We start from the raw sequence: 14781 nt of genomic DNA on the forward strand, positions 1-14781 counted from the left end.
TTTGAGTTTCTGATCCACATAATGATCCATCTATACCAGGAAGAATAGAATGAAATGAGTTGCTCTGAGAGAGAAATAGAAATAAGTTTCAAGTGCTTAGGAACTGGTGAGGAGAAGGACCTCAATTTCTTGCCACTCATAGACAAATCAAAGAAGGCCCAGGAAGGCTGCAAGTGCCTGGCGTTTGTGCACGGAGGATGTGTAGGCTCAAAGCTCATGTTCCCTGTTGAGTTTCATCTGGAGGCTAAGTACTTGACAACCAAAAGCTCTGTTGGCATCGATTCCAGAATTGATACTGTGGGGAGGGAAAGAGAATTTCACAGAGAGACTCCATTGACAGGAAAGGAAAGTAGGCCATCAATCCCTTGTGATGGAGGAGCGAACACTGCCCTTTGTGTGGGGTAATTAAGAGCCAATAGAACTCATTCTTCCCACTGCACAAACGCCCCTGAGAACCCATAGAGGCAGCATGGCAGTTGCTTTCATTAGTTTAAGTAACTGAAGAGTAACAATTGTTAACCATCTCTTGCTCTATTTCCCCCATAAAGCAGTGAAAGGGAAACATGTGCTAGGAGTGACTTGATTTGACACTGTTGGCAGAGGAGATTGCAAGGAGAAAACACAGACAAGTCCAGAAGGAATCTGTAATTAAGCAAAACAGAAAGTGGTTCAAAGGAACTAATCCTGCCATTACAAAGTCCTTGCCAGCAGCCTGTCCACTGAAGCTGAAGCACACAGAGGAGCTGTTTGTAACCAAGAGTACTGAAAATCCTCAGCATCGCCTCTAAATTCAGAGGTGAATGCTTCAGGGAATGTAAAATAAAGACAGAAAAGTAAGCTATGATCTCATCACATCTCTACTCTTCACACCAACCCAGAAATCGAGTTCCAAATGGTCACTCGGGCTTCTACATTTTTCTCCCCAGTGATAAAATTGAATCTCTCTTGGACATGCTTGAACTTTCAAGGTTAAAAGCTTGGGCCAATGGAAGCAGAAAACACAATGACATTTTGCATACTTGATGTACCATGGGTTGTCACATCCAGGAATGGGAAGAGGTAAAACAGACACCTCCACTTACTCATTACTCAATAAGTGTGTTGGACATATTGGGGTTTGGTTACTCAACTCCCTGCCTGTGTCATCCCATATGATGAATGATTAGACTAATGAATAAAGAATTACATAAAGAAAAAAAATTGTTAAATAAATTGATGGAAGCTATCTCCTTGTCCTTAAAGGAGTCATCCTAGGGTTTATATCTCAAACTGTGTCTAAAATGATCTCTTCTCTTTGAAGTAAGATGTCCTAGAAACAACTATTTTAAAAAGGCCCAGAAAAATGTACTGTCTGTGGACTTAAGTCCTAAGATTTATTTTCTAGAAGGAAAGATTTTAAGATTGGTACACTAAATGGGATATGTTTAACTCTGTTATACAGATCATTACAAAAATATCTTCTGTTGCTGTTTTATTATTCTGAGACTGGATTGATTTGCTTGATATGATTATCTCCAATTTCAAATGTTTTCCACCAAAGGCCAACTTTGTTCTTTATGGCTGAAAACATTTTCCTTGGATCTTACAGTTACATCAACCAGTCATGGTTTTGTGTGACCTCCAAACGTTTCAACATGATGCTGACCATTTTCTCCCAATGGCCTCTGATCACGAGACAACGTCAGCCCCTTCACAACCCATTCTGTATAAAGTAGGATGGAAGATACTGCCTAAAATGTCAATAAGTCCATTTTATCATGTCTTTACAAAAATGTAACAGGAACTGCTTTAAAACTATATCCAAATAGGCAATTGTTACTGAATTTTAAATATATTAAATCCTATGCTTGTATGCCAAGAGATCACCATGTGTAGGAGATTCAATGTGAAGCATTGTTGATTCAGATGTCATTAACTCTTTCTACCTCTCCATGCGGTTCTCTGAGCTCTGAAGGAAGGGACTTGATACAGATATCCAATTAGAGACTAAGTGGTCCAAGCTCTCAAACTCTCTTTATATCATCTGGCTGTAGATCTTTGTAATTCTTCCCATTTGCTGCAGCATGAAGCATCTTTGGAGATGTTTGAGCAAGGCACTGATTTACTTCTATAGCCAGAATCCAAAAAAATAAATGTTCTGTATTAATAAATTTAAATTTGTGTGTTCTGGGCTTGCAAGATATATGAGAGATGAGTTCACTAGTCACACATCAACATCTGCAATTTAGACTACTCGAAGATGGGAGCAGAAAAATATGGCTGTTTACAGAAAAGGCAATTATGTGCTATGTCCAACTCTCTCCCCATCCCAAATAAGAATAAAATATTTTAAGTTCAAGTGGCAAAAGAAACACTCAATATTTTGATCATGCAACTTATTTAACTTCTGTGGTTATCTTATGAACATAAAATCAGAATATTTGAAAAGTTTAACTTAAGAAGATTTATTACATCTTTATTAAGTATCTTATTACATCTTTTTTTGTCCTGTTTGACTATTCTGTCCTGAAGGCCTGCTCCTTTCTGATGGGAAAAGGAGGTGGGATGAGTAGAGGGAGGGAAAACTGTGATCCCCACATATTGTATGAAAGAAGAATTAATTTTCAATTTTACAAAGAAGTTTTACAAGGTTAATACTCTTCACAAAGCTCCTGAGGTAGTAGTTTATATATCTAAGCATTGATACTATATTCTGTGAGTTCAAAATTGGATCAGCTTTAAATGCTACCTCATGTGAATTCTGTTCTTTAGAAGGGGCATAAGTGAGGAAGAAATTGGACTTTCAGTTTTATGACTATTTTCAAATTCAAAAATATCATTTGGTAATAGTAAACTGTAAAAAATAATTCTTACAAAACTTTTATCGGTCAGGAGGCTTCCTTCATTTGTTTTATGTGAATACACTTTATTTTCTGAAGCACATAGAGGAAAGTAGAGGGAATTCCCACATCTATACCCCTGCACTCAGTCTCTTGCACAATCTTTATTCTGCTGTAGATTGGTACATTTTCAGGAGACATCAATCAATGTTAGCATGGTATTATCATCCAAAGTCACTTGAGACACACAAACACACACACACACACACACACACACACACGAGTGAAGGGAAAGGAAACTGTGGTCTATATGTATTGTGTGTAAGAACTCATTTTCAATCTAAAAAGCAGGTTTTACAAGGTTAGTGCTCTTAACAAAGCAGCTCCTGCGGTGGTAGTTTACATATGCTAAGCATTGGTCCTAGATTCTATGAGTTCAAAATTTGATCAGCTTTAAATGCCACCGAGAGAGAGAGAGAGAGAGAGAGAGAGAGAGAGAGAGAGAGAGAGAGACAGAGACAGACAGAGACAGACAGAGAGAGAGAGAGAATGATAATGGGCAACAGAAAGAGACAGAGAGAATCAAAAATCCTCCATTTAAGTATTATGCAACTTTATTTCATTGCTTTAAAATACATATAAACATAAACTAGCTTTGTTTGGTTTTTTTGGCATTATACTACAATTACATCATTCTCCCCTTCCTTTCCTTCACTCTAAAGCCTCTTGTAAAACTCTCCTTGCTCTTCCTCAAATCTGTGCCTTCTTTTGTTACTATAACTGCTGTTAAATTTCTGAAACATTTATAAGAGTAACATAGAGACAAAGAATTTCTACTTGGCATCTTAGCTTTGAATTGCATATACTCAGGCTTCTCAGACTTGTGTGACATGGCTGGTTCTCCCAATCATCATTCTAGCTGAGAATCTAGAAGAATCACAAATCGTGATCAGAGTCTGCACCCTGTCCTTAATTTCGGACAATCTACTCTTAGAAAAGAAATATATTTTATGAGCTATTTATGGTAAAGGTTAATCCATTAGTAATTCCCTTCACTTGATGGTCAAAATTTAGGTATAGGCTAGCAGAGCATATGCAGACTCTTAAGAACAATGGTGAAATTTACATGCTAATGTAATTATTGATTTAAAACTGAACTTAACACTGGACACATAGTTGTTATTTTATGACAATACATCTATTTTTTCTCTGAACACAATCTTTTTCCCCGGTGGAAAAAATATTTGCATGCCTAAGTTTTTTTGTTATTAGCAGAAGGAGTTGAATGTATCGATTTTGATAAACAAACCAAATATGAACTCCCCAGCCATTCCTGTTCTTCTTTCTGAAGATGATTACATAGGAACCATCTTCTGATATGTTCCTAGCTGTTTGCACTGGCTAGAATCATGTAGTCTTGTGCTAGGTATCATTTCTCTCTTACATTTCTGCCAACTGCAAACATTTGATTTAAAAATGTTTGTCCAAAATTTCAGAAGACTTACTTTTAATGGAAAGTGAATAGTTAGCTTCAGCTGTCAAATCAACACAATCCAGAATCGCCTAGGGGAAGGAAACATAATTGAGAAATTATCAAAATAAGACTTTCTTATGACCATGTGATTGCAGAATTTTTATTAATTGTCAATTCATGTGGGGGGAACCAAAAGTGGGTAATGCCATCCACAGGTTGGTAGGACTGGGCTGTATAGGGAAGCTATATAATAAAGCCAAAAGGAGCACACAAATAAGTAGCCTTCTTACTTTCTGCTTCAATTTTTAGCTATAAATTTCTGACTAAAGATTTTATTCACCCTCTTTTAATGACAAACTAAAACCTGTAAGCTGAAACTAACCCCATCCTCCCCAATTTGCTTTTGGTTTGGTGTTTATCACAACAATATGCAAACTAGAAGTAAAAGTCATAGCAGAAGAATGAGCTATTGTTGTCACAGATATTACCAGGCTGATTTAAGGGAGAGTTATGGAAGTATTTGAAACTTTAAGTTGGAAAATTCATGGAGTACTCAGAGCATAATGTGATGTGATATCGGAACTTAAACAAATACACAGCTGAAGTTTCTGTTGCATTATTTCTAAGAGAAGCAAGATGGCATTGGAATCTCTTCATTTGATATTTTCAATTACAATTCTGTAGAACTAAAACATTTTCTGTTTTACGGAGACAATGTTGCTCCACCAAGACTGAAAGATAAGCTATTATTAAGAGAATAGCAAGAACGTCATTTAAATAAAGCCTTCTGTAAAATATTTCCTCAAGGCAGAGACATAGAAGCCATAGTCCACAGCTTACAAAGGCTACATATTACTGACATCTGAATTAGGTAATGTATAAGAGTCTGCCACATGATACGAGTACGGTGGCCTAGAAGTTGTGGGATTGGAAAAATCATGGAGAAAAACTGAAGTTGGGCAGCATGAGAGAGGATCTGAATCCCTGTAGATATAAACAAATGTCTCTCCACCTAAGATAGAAAGGGCAATGAAAGACTGAAGGAACACTTCTATGTAAGTCCAATTAAACTTATGAGGTTACATAAGCAACATGGTTGAGTGATTGCTTACAGGAGCACAACTCAGTGGGTCCTTACAGAGCTTGTGTGAGGACTACTCACAGGAGCATTGGCATGGTGTTATTTACAGAAGCAAAGCTGAGGAGTTACATACAGGAGCATGGGAAACTTAGTGTGTCATCTACACCACTGAAGAACATTGTATTTTGTCCCTAGTGAGGGGAGGAGAGAGAATGGAAAGCATTATGAGCTTTCTGAACTACATGGGCCTCATGGTCCCTGTAAGATCCACTTTCCTTCCAATGGGAATGTTGAGAGTGCCTGGTCTTGTGAGGTTCCCTAATATAATCAATGCTACTCTAATTTCAAGATGACTACAGCCATGCCATGCTTGGAAAACAACATCCCATAACATGATTCTGCTTCAATTTAACCAAACCCAGGAATGTATAAGCTGTCTGTCTGTTTACCAACTTGTCCTATTTAATCTTCCATTTTCATGCCCCTACATATTTTTATAAATTGGATGAAGCCTTTCATAAATTTAAAAGTGTTTTCCAAAACTTATTCCTTGCTTTTTAAAGATGCCTAGTTTTAAAAAATATATAGACTCCTAGCTTATAACTTGAATCAGGTAAAAAGCTTGGGTTTATGACACAGCTTTTCTAAAGGGTTTGCTGCATCAACCTTCAGATCTTAGACTTTTCTCAAGCAGATGGTCTCCAAACTGAATGTTTTACACTTGCTTTTGCCAAATCTGGTCTACACAACCTGGTTCCCTAACTATTATTCAGTCTTTGGCTATAAACTCCTGCTGTTAATTATTGAAGCAAATATTAAACTTTATCATTGATCTCTAACCCACTTGTAATAAATGAAGTTTTTGGCCAGCTTCCCTCACTGGGATTTCACTAATTTTTTAACAGATATTAATGTCTTGTGTGCTATAGCAGCCTATCAGCTCATTGGAAGTCTAATACTTGAGTCAATATCAATCATTTGAATGTATTTATATGAATCCAAAGGACAGTTGATCTTCTATATTCTAAGAATTGGGTATCCTATTTCTCCTTTTCTCACCAGTGAATAAACATAAGCAAAATTTGTGATAAAAAGCAGTGGCTATTCATGCAGGCAGTTATAGGCTAACAATGGTAAAATGATACTATATTTTCACAAACGTTTTCCAATAACCACTTGCTGGCATGTCAACTTAAGCAATAATTACAGTTAACCAGAAACATGTTTCTATTCAAACCTGTGTTTAAGAATTTGCCTTCCTTTCTCCCTGCATATTTAAACAAATTATCTACCTTTATCTACTGAAACATTTCTTTTGTTCTGAACCCTTTTAGAGATGAATGGAAATTTACTCATAAACACAAGATAGCAATTCTTCCTTTGCATTTCAAACAGGTAGAAGTTTTTTACCTTGAGAACGTGGACCCATAATGTTGATCTAGTCATGCCATCTTTTGTGCAAGAGAGTTATTAGAACAGGAGGTTTCAGCAACCTTCTTTGAGTTATCTGAATCATGTATTTTGGCAAATAGTAAAAGGAACATATGGGCCATGTTTTTGTGTTACTAATGTAAATGCGTTGATTCCCTCAAGACCCACAGCAACAATTATCTGAGGTTACAGTAGTGGCAAGAGTTATAGTTTGTCCCATAATAATATGTTATGAATGTATTTCTAGGAACTGAGATTTTCAAACATTCTGTGTTTCTTGAAGCTATGACATTTCATGGGATATTGTCCAAGCTTTTGCAGTAATATTCTAATTAACTCGTATTTCCCCAGTGATTCTATTATTACAGATAGAAGTTATATTTCATGTACTATTATATGAAACTTTGTAACCAGGGGTTGAGAAATCTAAACTTCATCTCAACATTTCAGTTCAGTATTCATGTATCCATAATGGGATAAGGCAGGTGTTGAAAGGGCCCCAGGTTCCTTTGCTGGTCAGCTACCAACATCTGTAATGAAAGGTATTTATTTTCTTATTTCATGGAGAAATAAATATAATTTAAGTGAACTGGAATTTTATAGCTAGAAGAGGCCTCAGAAATAACAAACATAAATTCAACCTTTTCAAGAAGAATGGATGTTAAAAAGATTCAGTGATGTAGTATGTCCTCATTTTCACAACAAGCAGCTGTTTGTCAAGTGAGGAAAGCCATGCGGACACGGTACTGTTTTCAACAATTACACACATGAGAGAGTGAAGTCATCAAAACTAGATCTCAGATGCCATGCCATCTAATTCAGTGTTTTTTCAATGCACTAAAGATACAACACAAGTATATGCAGTCATGTAATACCACACAAACACATGCACAGTGACTGGACTGCTTCTTGGACAATCTACAGCTGCACGTTCATTCAAAGTTTATTATCTTAGTATAATTGGAATGAAACTGATTAATATCATAAGATATCTCTTTTTCTATAGATTAAAAATTAAGTCTAACAAACTCTGGGATTCCAAAACCAGAATATTCTTCTTTCTGCTATCCTACCTGAGTTTTATTTAAATTGATTATCCCTTGTCTAAAGCAACATGATACCCCTGATTTCACTAATTTAAAATAGTCTAACATTTTGTATTTAAAGTAATACCATATCACAGTAAATCTAGTGCATATTTGTTGATCCTTTCCCTAGGTATTCTAAGGGTCGAGATTAAGGGAATGTGACACCACTGCCCTGCTAATCTCATGCTGCTTTGTTTGAATTTTTTTTTTATTGCATGGGTCTTTTGCTTGTATGTTATAGTTTAGTTTTCAACTGTTTGTTTTAATAAATTTGTGTGTATGTGTGTTTCTAGTGTTTTTTGCTTTATTTTAATTCTGGTTTCTGTGTTTTTATTTACCTGCTTGTTTTTTAAAGAAAGAGAAAAGGGGCCTGGATTGGAAGGATAGGAAGGTTATGGGGAGAATGTGGGGAAGGGAAAGCTGTGACCAAAATATATGAAATTTCAATGAAATCATGGAAATAAATAGAAAACATAAAATAAAATAAAAAGAGGTGCTGGTACAATGGATGAAAAATAATGTGCGTTTTTCATCATCTTACCCAAGTTATTCATTCATTCACAGTCTATAATTATAAATTGATAAAGCAGGTTTGTAAATATTGACCTAGTATTCACTTAAAAAAATTGAACTAATCTTCCTTATAATTTACTTGACTTATTGATAGCCTCCAAAATGTACAGTGCACATAAAGAGACTCATAAACCTTATCAAGGTGACAGTTTCTTCCCAGAAGATGGAGTCTTAGTCCTTTTAAGCATATACCAGGACTACATTCTTGACAAATAACTGTCTGGCATCCCACATTTTAGGTTTCTTTCTATTGTCCATAAACATTGCCAGAGTTCTCAAGGGACAAATTACATCTAAAAAAATTAATCTTTTTCTGATTCTCTTTTGACATTATATAGAATGTTAGATTTTTAGTTTACAGAAATACAGAAACTTTTGATATCCAGAGAGGATTTCAGACTTTCCATTATGGGAATACTTTATGATTCCAGCTAACAGGATACCTCATTCTTTGGTGACTATGTCAGGAAAGATAAAGAATTAACAAGAACAATGAATATATTCAGTCTTGTCTCAGCCTGAGGTTAAAACTAAATATGTTTATAAAATGCAAGTATTATGCATGTGCAAATTCACACTTTTGCTCTAAGGGTAGAGAAACCAAATAGCTCAAATCATAACTCACTATATTTGACATTTGTGTACATGATATGGAAATGTTCATTTATTTGTGAAAATATACCAACATCTCTACATAGAAGGTTGTAAGATTATGTACTGTTAAGCATGTTATTCTCACATACCCACAAATGTGCAGCTTAAGCATTGTTACCATTTATATACATCCTTTATTATCTTGGGCTTTGTATTTTCACTAGCTCTCTGTATACACTAATTTATAATTTCTTGATGTTTAAGAAGACAAAGTTTTGAATTATTTTGGTTTGTTGGTTAAATTTAACACAATGTTGGATGGATATAATATTTTAATAAATGAGAACTTGGTAGAGGATCAAGCTGTGCAAGCCTACAGATAAATAAAGGAGAATTGGGTGCGGAGGATGTCAAGAATTGGCATTTATAACAGCACTTGTTTGTATTGCTATACCTTGTAGCTTTGTGCCATATTCAGGAGGGAGGGAGTGATTGATTTTAAGGGTCTGCATTTGCTTTCCAACTCAGTGATTTACTTTTCATTTAAATTAAAGACATGTTGCTTCCTCAATAAGAACCATGATGGAAACATGGGGACACCATACATCTAAGAAGTATTCAGAGGGAATACAATTTGAATCACATGCATTTGCATAGCACAGCAGTCATTTTGACAAGTGACATTTTTCAAGTTCAATGCAAAATCCTCATGTTGTTGATCACAGAGTAAAATTCTCTACCCTGGAGAGGCAGTGTTGTATTATACACATATGTAAAGCCCTCGAAGGACTTCAGCAAGTGACATGTCTAATAAAAACCACAGGCTACTTCTAGCAATGTGTGTGCAATTGCTTTGTGTCCGGCAGGAAAATCAAATGACTTAATATTTTGTAACCACAGAAATTTTATTAGCTATGTTTCTTTTTTTCTATTTTCCTACTCCATTTTTGTCAAGCAAGCACAATTCAAGGCTAGGATGCTGTGGCTACCCGTTACTTTGAGTTCATTTCTTAAAAACTCTTGAGAGAGACAAGGACACAAGAAAAATGTAATAGTAATCTATTATAATCTTCTCTTTATTCCTTCTTTCAGTTTATTGTTTGTTATCATACTCTGCTTTTCAGATAAACCTCAGTTCCAAGAAAAGATTCCTCATATAATCAAACCAAATCATTGCTATTGTAAAGTAGTTTTTTAAGGTTTTAATGCATGTAGAAAGCATTTTTGTGATTTTTGGAAACATCTTTCATTCAAAGCATGCCTATGTGCAATTAGTGTGGTAGGGTATTTTCGGAAAACAGAAACACACCGATATATCATGACATAGCGGCCATGAGCCTCTATAGGACACCCTCACAGTTAAAATGGTGCTCTTTCTATTCTACCGTCTTCAATTTCACTTAATCAAAAGGTAGGTGCTAAAGAACTGTAGAACTAAAAAAAAAAAAAAAATTATTAAACCGGGCGATGGTGGCGCACGCCTTTAATCCCAGTACTCGGGAGGCAGAGGTAGGCGGATCTCTGTGAGTTCGAGACCAACCTGGTCTAGAGAGCTAGTTCCAGGACAGGCTCCAAAGCCACAGAGAAACCCTGTCTCGAAAAACCAAAAAAAAAAAAAGAACAGTAGAACTCAGGAAGAATCAACTCCTAAAATGAAGTTTATTTTTTAATATTTAGAATTTTATTAATTTATTCTTCTTTCATACAATACATCCCAACTGCAGCTTTCCTTCCCTCCTATCATGCAACTCCTCCACTCCTTCTCTCCAACATCCACTGTTCCTCTGTTTCTCTTCAGAAAAGAGCAGACCTCAGAGCGATACCAACCAAACCTGGCATAATAAGATGCAGTAAGAATAGGCACACACCCTCATATCAAGGCTGGAAGAGAAAAGCCAGCAGGAGGAAAAAGGTCCCACATGCAGACAAAGAGTCAGACACTCCCACTTCCATTAGTAGGAGTCCAACAAAAACACCATCTAGAGAACCACAGCAAGTATGTAGAAGGCATGGTGCAGACTCATGCAGGCTCAATGGTTACTACTTCAGTCTCTGTGAGCCTATATGAGTTGTTTCTGTGAACCCTGTTCTTCTGGTGTCATCGACACCTTTTTGAATGGTATGCTAGAGAGTTGATTAAGGTAGCTTTACTATTCTTTCTAACGAGTCAAAAGTTCAGGTTCAAAAATAAAACCTTAAGAATGATTGCAGTGAGACATGTGTTTTTATTGAGGAAACTGAAATGTAAGGAAAAAAAGTACTTTGAAAGATAGATAGATCTTTGGATTGGAATATTTGACTTTTCTCATTTTGGGAAACTTACATTGCTGTGCATTTTACAGTGAGAAGAAACCATGGTCCCATTAGATGCTTGGCCCGTCCCAGCATGCTTACAATAAAGTTTCTAAAATCCAAGTTTCACTTTGCTTTTTCTATTTCAATAGTTGAAAAAACTGCAAAAAGCAGATGTGCTTAACAAAATAATGAATCATATTTGTACCAGTTTAGAAAGAAAACCTTCGAACATATCATAGTAAATTTAAGGGTATAGTTATATAACCTAATATATGTTAAAATACATACAAAGATTTTTAAAAGATTTATTTTTATTTTTAAATTTACGTGTATGCATGTCTTCATGTCTCTGTGTATATTATGGCTGTGCAGGTAGGTATCAGGAAAGTTCCAAAAAGAGAGTCAGATCTCTCCTAGCCTGAATTAGAGTTGGTTGTGAGCTGCTCTTTATAGGTGCTAGGAGCAGAACTTGTGTCCAAGAAAAGCAACAAGGGATCTGTACTGCTTAGCCATCTCTCCAGCCCATATAGTTGATTTACTTGTATAGAAATGTCTTGCAATCCATAGAAATACTGGATTTTAACATGTATCTAAATCTAATACTTGTGATTTGAAAGATATATATATATATATATATATATATATATATATATATAGTATTAAGGTATTCAGAAAGCTACTTTGGAATCTATATAAATAAAATATTCCATATGAAATGAAGTAACTTTTACATATGCAATAGAATGATTTGCAGGTGATTTTTTTTGTTGTTTTGTTTTAATGATTAGCTCTAATTTCCTGATATCCTATTGAGTCCCTTATCCAGAATGTAATTAGGAAGGTAACCAACAGAAAGGAGATACTTGTAATGACAAATATCAGACTATGGCTTTGCTCATTGTTTAATGACTATCCACTTCCTGGCAGACAAGTCACATGACCTCTGTGAGACACCACTGCTCAGCTGCCTATTTCTCAAACATATTGACCTATCTCTACTTAGTATTCTTTATCAAAACACGCATTTTTAAAACTTATAATTCTATAAGCTTGAATAATTTGTAGGGTGTTTAATATTTACATTTCTTTTTTAGAATTTAACAATACTTTTGAACAAATACAAAATTTATTTCCAAATTAAAAAATTTCTGCTTCCCTTCCTTTACCCAGGCACGATAATTCACTAGATATTTTTAAATACAAGGCTTTTCTGTCCTCTTTATATACAAGAAGATTTCTCAGAGAACACTGAGAATCTGAAGATTAGTTACTGGTTGTGAAAGTGGACAAAATACATTGAAATATATAACAAATCATTCTTTGTACCCAGTGTTTCAATTTCAATGTTTATTCCTCTATTACTTCATATTCATGTATGCATTTTCTCTTATTGTTTGTTACACAATATTTAAATAACCTTGTTTAGTACCCCTATTTCTTTCTAAATTTATATTGCCTGATACTTTTAGGGTATGCAATAAAGTTGGTGAATCATAGAAAGTACTTAAAAGATATACAGAATAACCTGGCATGGTGGTACATGTGTATACTGCCAGCACTGGTTGATGAGAAGTTCAAAGATACCTTTAGCTGCATAGTAAGTCTGATGTAAGCCTGTCTACATGAGACCCTTTCTCTAAAAATGTAAATACACACACACACACACACACAGAGAGAGAGAGAGAGAGAGAGAGAGAGAGAGAGAGGATAAGAAGGTTATAGTGGTAAGATTAGATAGCAACATAGAAAATTATCAAATTATCAATATTAAAAACCACATTAGCACAAAAAAGCATTTCCATTTAACTTTAGCATTATTTGCTATCATTCAACAAACCTTTAGTAAGTCATTTCCTTAAGTTGTACATTTTGTCCTTTCCTCCAAAACCTATGGCAAACTTGTTCCACTGCTAAAAGAAGACATAAGGAATTGGAAATTCAATTGTTTGTTTTAACTAGCATATTTCTATCAAGTAATTTTATTCAGTTCTGTTTCCACATAACATAATTCATATCAAATAACCAGTAATTTTGTCTATATTGATAATAGAAGCTATTGAGAAGCTATTTAATAGCTGTAGAGGGAGAATTTTAAAGTTACTTTAACTTTCTGAAAGATATTCACTTACTGCAACTTAATGGTTAAGACCATCTGAAATGTGTCCAAAATACACAAGGAAAAGTAGATAATTGAGAAAAACATTGTTGTACTGCAACACAGATCTGCCAAGGTTCCCATTATGCCAGGTGATAGGCTCCCTTGGGTATCTCTTGGCACGGAAGAAATCAAATCTGGAGGGAAGCTAAACATTCAAATTGGCTCATGCTTTTATGTGTTAGAGAAAAAAAAACTGAAGCAAAGAGATATGGGAAATTTGCAATTTTTCTTGTTTAAATGAAATTTCTGTTATTTCAAAGAGCTTATTTTGCTGTTAGACATGAATCCACTCAGGCTCCTGACATCACAGGACTATTTTCAGTCCAATCTTTAGGGAAAGTAAATCCAGAAAAAGTGGTGTGGATTTGTGGACCACCATGCCTTGAGAACTGCAAAGGCTTATTGGAAAATCAACAAAAGCTTTTCAGTGTTCTTTTTTTTTCTGTGAAAGAATTAAGTGGTGGAAAAACAATAAAGTAAGGCATTTATTTTTGTTTGTTTGTTTTACCATTAATATGCAACTTCTGGGGGGCTGATATATAAAGCATATATTTCAAGCTTAATGAAGAATTAAACACAAGTTCATAAATTATTTGAAGACTGTATTTCAATTTAGAATGAAAATCATAATTTTGGTTGTCAAGAATAAATGTTACTGACATGTTCAGACAATACCGCCATCTAGCCAATTCATCGAAACCTGCAGCATTGACATCCACTGCCTTGAGATTATGAACATCATTATCCATTCCTTACTTTCTTTCGGTCTGTAGTCCTAGGAAACACAAAGGCAACTTTCGTTTGATGTACTAGAGTGTACAGGTGTCCTTGCTATAGGTGCAGAAATAAACACTGAGTGCCCTCCTCCACTTCTCCCCATCTTATATACGCGATGACAGTCTGTCACCGAACACAGAGCTCATTGTTTCAGCTACGCCAGCTGACAAGAGATTGCTCAGCATCTATCTGTCCCTTTTCATCCTGATGGTGGTGTTATATCACTTTTACATTAGTACAAGAGACCCAAACTTAACATCTCATATTTGTGCAGCAAGCACTTAACTCTCAGAGCCATTTCTCCAGTCTCAGATTACAGTCCTTCTCATTGCTTATTGAACTAGTTACAATGAGGATTAAAAGATATAAATGCTGTAAAATATTAAACATATGCTACATTCTTTTAAATATACTGCTAAAATGAATCAAATCATATGTATTTAATGCTGGTATGTGTTACATATGTCAATACAAACAGCATGTTAGAGAGT

The sequence above is a fragment of the Microtus oregoni genome, unplaced genomic scaffold (assembly GCF_018167655.1).
Source record: "Microtus oregoni isolate MIOR12 unplaced genomic scaffold, Mior012 000043F_ref0000047, whole genome shotgun sequence".
NCBI lineage: Eukaryota > Metazoa > Chordata > Mammalia > Rodentia > Cricetidae > Microtus > Microtus oregoni.